The sequence below is a fragment of the Triticum aestivum genome, chromosome 1D (genome assembly GCF_018294505.1).
Source record: "Triticum aestivum cultivar Chinese Spring chromosome 1D, IWGSC CS RefSeq v2.1, whole genome shotgun sequence".
NCBI classification, from domain to species: Eukaryota; Viridiplantae; Streptophyta; class Magnoliopsida; order Poales; family Poaceae; genus Triticum; species Triticum aestivum.
The window spans coordinates 472820843-472826240 of NC_057796.1; the positions used below are offsets into that span (position 1 = coordinate 472820843).

The 5398-nt window shown below is 42.3% G+C and overlaps 1 protein-coding gene across 1 annotated transcript in view; it reads left to right on the forward strand.

Moving 5' to 3' along the window:
• The first annotated feature begins 5265 nt into the window (after positions 1 to 5265).
• LOC123183119 (uncharacterized) overlaps positions 5266 to 5398 on the forward strand; it is a 2223-nt gene continuing 2090 nt past the window's right edge. The window contains exon 1 of the mRNA XM_044595859.1: positions 5266 to 5397. The gene's annotated coding sequence lies outside the window, so the exon portion shown is untranslated. The remainder of the gene's footprint in view (position 5398) is intronic.

Consider the following 5398-nt stretch of genomic DNA (forward strand, 5'->3'; position numbering starts at 1 on the left):
AGGCGCTTTAAAATAATTACGGTTTAGGCTTGAACAAATGCGGAATAAACCTAGCGGTTAATTTGTCAAGCACAAAACCTACAACAACTAGGCTCACCTATGTGCACCAACAACTTATGCTAAGCAAGACAAACTACTATGTGATAGCAAGATATATGACAAGAAACAATATGACTATCACAAAGTAAAGTGCATAAGTAAAGAGCTCGGGTAAGAGATAACCGAGGCACGCGGAGACGACGATGTATCCCGAAGTTCACACCCTTGCGGATGCTAATCTCCGTTTGGAGCGGTGTGGAGGCACAATGCTCCCCAAGAAGCCACTAGGGCCACCGTAATCTCCTCACGCCCTCGCACAATGCAAGATGCCGTGATTCCACTAAGGGACCCTTGAGGGCGGTCACCGGACCCGTACAAATGGCAACCCTTGGGGCGGTCACCGAACCCGTACACTTTGGCAACCCTTGGGGGCGGTCACCGGTACCCGTCAAATTGCTCGGGGCGATCTCCACAACCTAATTGGAGACCCCGACGCTTGCCCGGAGCTTTGCACCACAATGATTGGCCCCGAACACCACCAACCGTCTAGGGCGCCCAAGCACCCAAGAGGAACAAGCTCAAGGGTACCAAGCACCCAAGAGTAATAAGCTTCTCAACTTGTAACTTCCACGTATCACCGTGGAGAACGCAAACCGATGCACCAAATGCAATGGCAAGGGCACACGGAGTGCCCAAGTCCTTCTCTCTCAAATCCCACCGAAGCAACTAATGGTAGGGAGGAAAATGAGAGGAAGAACAAGAAGGAGAACACCAAGAACTCCAAGATCTAGATTCAAGGGGTTCCCCTCACATAGAGGAGAAAGTGATTGGTGGAAATATGGATCTAGATCTCCTCTCTCTTTTCCCTCAAAAACTAGCAAGAATCCATGGAGGGATTGAGAGTTAGCAAGCTCGAAGAAGGTCAACAATGGGGGAAGAACACGAGCTCAAAGGATAATGTTGAATGGGGAAGAAGACCCCCTTTTATAGGAGCTCCCGAATCCAACCGTTATGTGCTCAGTCCGCGCACGAGCGGTACTACCGCTCAGGGGAGTGGTACTATCGCCCGGGCGGTAGAACATAGAGAGCGGAGCAAAACAGAGGGCGAGGCAGAGCCGTATGAGCGGCACTATCGCTGGAGCCAGCGGTACTGCCGCTTGGCCCAGCGGTACAAGGGGCGGTGGTAGCCGCGGTACTACCGCTCCTACTGCTGCAACTACTGCCGCTGAACCCGACACGAGAAAACCACGTCTCGAGTCGAGGCAGTACCAGCGCGGAACCGGAGCCGTACTACCGCTTATGGCCATAGGCGGTACTACCGCTTGTGGCGATACGCGGTACTGCCGCTCCGGTCCAGTGGTACTACCGCTGGCGCCAACCTTATGCCAAGTCCACGAAAACAAGTACACTCCAAGGAAGACCAGAACTGCCATAACTTCTGCAAATGAGCTCCGAATTGAGCAAACTCAAGCTTGTTGGATAGAGGAAGACGAGTAGCATCAAAACAGCGACTGTTTATAGTAAGAAGAGGCAGGGGAGGTATGCCTAACAAAAAGAGGAGTGAAACCTCCAACAGAGAAGAACCGGCAGAACCTCCAACATCGAAAACATCATAGAAGAAGCATGTGAACTCCGTTTTCGATGAACTCGAACTTGTCATCAAGATGACCAAGAGCTCTAAGACTCACAAAGAGAAAACAAGAACCAAGAAATATGATGCAAGGATGCAATGGTTTGAGCTCTCTACGAATGATACGATCAAGCTACTCATCGAGAGCCCCCCTTGATAGTACGGCAAACGATCCTATAACCCGGTCTCCCAACTACCACCATGAGACCAGTAAAATAGAAAACCTATCAAGGGCAAACCTTTGCCTTGCACATGATCCACTTGAGCTATATGATGACGATCTTCTCCTCCTCAAGATGGACCATCTTTCTTGATTGCGTTGGGTCGATGGAGACTAGATGATTGCTCCCTCATACTCCACTATGGGTGAGCCACTCTTCAGCACATCTTCACAAGTCCATTGACACCACAATGGACGGCAAGCTTCAAGCACTTGATCACTTCATGATGCTCCGCTTGAACTTGCACACCGCAAACTAGATGACGACCACCGCTTGATGTCGTCCTCCATGGGTTGTATAATATCTTCCTCTTGACGCTAGCCCATGGAAACATACCTAACCCCACATAGAACTCTCACGTAGACCATGGGTTAGTACACAAAGCATAAAGGACAATGCTTACCTTACCATGCGATCACGTGATCCCTCTCGGTACATCTTCTACGTTTTGTGTGTTGATCAACTTGATTCACTCTTTGACTTAGTCTTAATCAAGCTTGAATCTTTCCAACTCTCTTCATTTGGATGATGTCTTGAAGGTAAACATGAATGATCACACACACTTCTTCTTCAAGACATGCTTGCAATAAGCTCAACACTCACAAGACCAATCTTTGGATAATTCCTTTATAGCACCTTGGTCATCACAAACTCTCCTTGAAACCAACAAATGGACTCCAAGAAAAGCCTATGGACAAACCCTTCAAATATAACTCAAGGCAACCATTAGTCCATAAAGATTGTCATCAATTACCAAAACCAAATATGGGGGCACCGCATGTTCTTTCATTCTTTCTTTCTTTTATTGCGATGAATTGGCATGGTTGTCTCTTTTTTTTTTTGGCTCAAATTGCTACATTGTGCTAGTTGTGAGATAAGTTTAATTTGATTTGAGATTCAGCTAGTCAGTGATTCGGAAGTATTTTATCTGTGCAATCGCAGTAAATTTATTGCTCCTCTACACCGGTTGACGTCGAAGTAAAATGGAATTGCCACACCTGGCAGCCCCCTTTTCGCGCCGTTATTTCAAAAGCACGAAGTTAATTTGAATGGTTATTTATGAACCCAGTAATGCAAAAATGGATATGCCTGGAGCAGACAGGGGTGTAGTGCCACTAGAATGAGCTGTAGGTGGTGTTTTGCACTGCCCCAGGGAGCATCTAGTGCTTAATCCATACTCTTAGATTTCCTTTTCTGCATTTGTGTCCAGAAAATAATAATTCATATAGACGTTTTGTTACTCCAGTACACGCATACCATGACCCTGCAAAACAAATTAAACTTGGAACAGGATCTGATTACCTAAGTAATATCCAGTACCTACCTGGTCATTGTTTTCAGGGAGGTATGTGGACTCATGTCAAATATGTATGCACACCTGAACCTAGATTTATTGACGTGTCGGCAAAGGAGTCAACAAGCTATTTCCATTTTTCCATCTACAACTAAAAATACTTGATCTCAAGCTAAAAATACCAAAGAACCAGCTTCATTAATCAGTCTGTTTTTTTGGTATTTTCTCCTTCACAATGCATTTTTCTTTGTTATTGTAATTTTTTTAAATTCTATTATATAAGTTCTTAATATGTTTTTGTGAAAAATGGTTTAAAAATTATATGTTTAATCAAAAAAAAATCATGAGAAGATTATTATGAACCTCCCTCTCCCGTGTGGGCGTGGCTAAGGATGGGAGCTAGTGCAAGTTGGAATTCCCAACGCCTGCTCTTTGAGGGAAGGAAGTATTCTCTGTGTGCCCCCTCCTCACTCATGTTAGGCGACTAGAGCAAACATTTTTTTTCTGGCAGTTTTCTCTCCTTTTTTCTTTCTCTTTATTAATTTTTGTGTTTAATTATTTAATTGTATATTTTATTTAGTAATTTATATTTAATTTCCAATTTTAGTGGTTACTTTTTTACCATTTTCTTATTTTTCCCTTTATGCTCCCACCAAAAAGAGGAAATCCTATTGTCCACTCCTTGTGCAAAAAACATACAATTGTTTGAAATTAAACTAATAAAATATAGATACAATATTTTCCTACTAATATTTTTATGTTGACAGTAGTTATTTATTATTTATATGAAATAATTGTTTTTACGGATGGTGGAATATTTTTTAATCATGTTTCAGTTTCTTTATTATTGTACTTCTTAGCAGTAGATTATTGTATTTGTCTGTGTATGTAAACAAATTATCCATGTAACTCCTATAAATATTCCAATAAAATAACACATTGGTCATACAATTTTTAGAAATGTGTTCCACAATCTTGAAACATGTTAATTATGTGAGATTTTGTTTAACATAAGTTGTTGAAAAGAATTCCACATTCCTTTAAACATTTTTTTCTTTTGAAGCATAAAAATGCTTATTTTCTCTGTCCTTTTCATATTAATGACTTTAAGGTTCTCGGACTTACACGAGTATAATCGGCACTGGAATCTATACAACAACATTTGAAAACAAAGTCTTTATTTTTTGCTAGGTTGACGCCCAAGTACAAACATTGAATCAAGCTGGATTTAAATAGAAACATTGTTTGGAATTGTTCGCAAATTTTTGTTAGGGCTGGTGAAGACGTCCATGCCCAATGTAGATTTTGAATCAAAAGGAAATAAATCATTACGAATTGTTTATTTGAATTGTTCTTTCACTTTTGAAGTACACTAGGGTCGAACTTAGTCACACCGAACTGCAAATCTTCTCTCGTTTGTGTGTGAACAACTACCACTCCTAGACGGTTCTGGATGATTTGGAGCGGTCATCATCTCCAACGGGCATTAATCTTGTCGCCTCACCCCCGATCATTGCTACATGTTCGTGGTGGGTCATTTATTACATGTCCTATCTATTTAGGTGTCCTATTAGCGAGATCGTGGAGACGTAATCGGAGGAAAATGAGTCCCTCGTGGTAGTCCTCTCCTGGTGGTGACTTCTTTGGCGTTACGTTTGGCGAGCGTGGGTGTGTTATTGTGGGTCTCATTTACTGGATATTGCGGGTTTATGAACTTCCGATACCGTCAAAACTGTCATCAGTTATGCGCGTGCATTTGATTGTTTTGATATTGTTGTGTTTACTTATTAATATCACATACATTTTTAAAAGAATTGTGTTTGCTTATCAAAAGCACAGTTTTTTGTGAGGAAAATCATGTTTGAAGATTCATTTTTTTTTCATATTCTGGCATATTTATCTTTACAAGATGTTCAAATTTAGTCCCTTACTCATTTCTTCAAATTATCAGTTTCTTACTCTGAAATTGGAATATTTTTTTTTACCGAGCTCCGCTGCTTCTTCGAGGTATTGGGCCATGTTTGGAGGTTTGATTAATAAAAGAAGCAAATCAGTGAGAGCAGGCGAATACTGGCCCATAACGCTTGGTTGGGCTCATTAGCACTCACTTTCACACGGTCTAGCCACACTCCACTCCCGCACCGCACGACGACAGCAGCAGCAGCAGGGGCGGCGCCTACTCACCGGCGAGGCACGGACGGCGAATCGACCCCC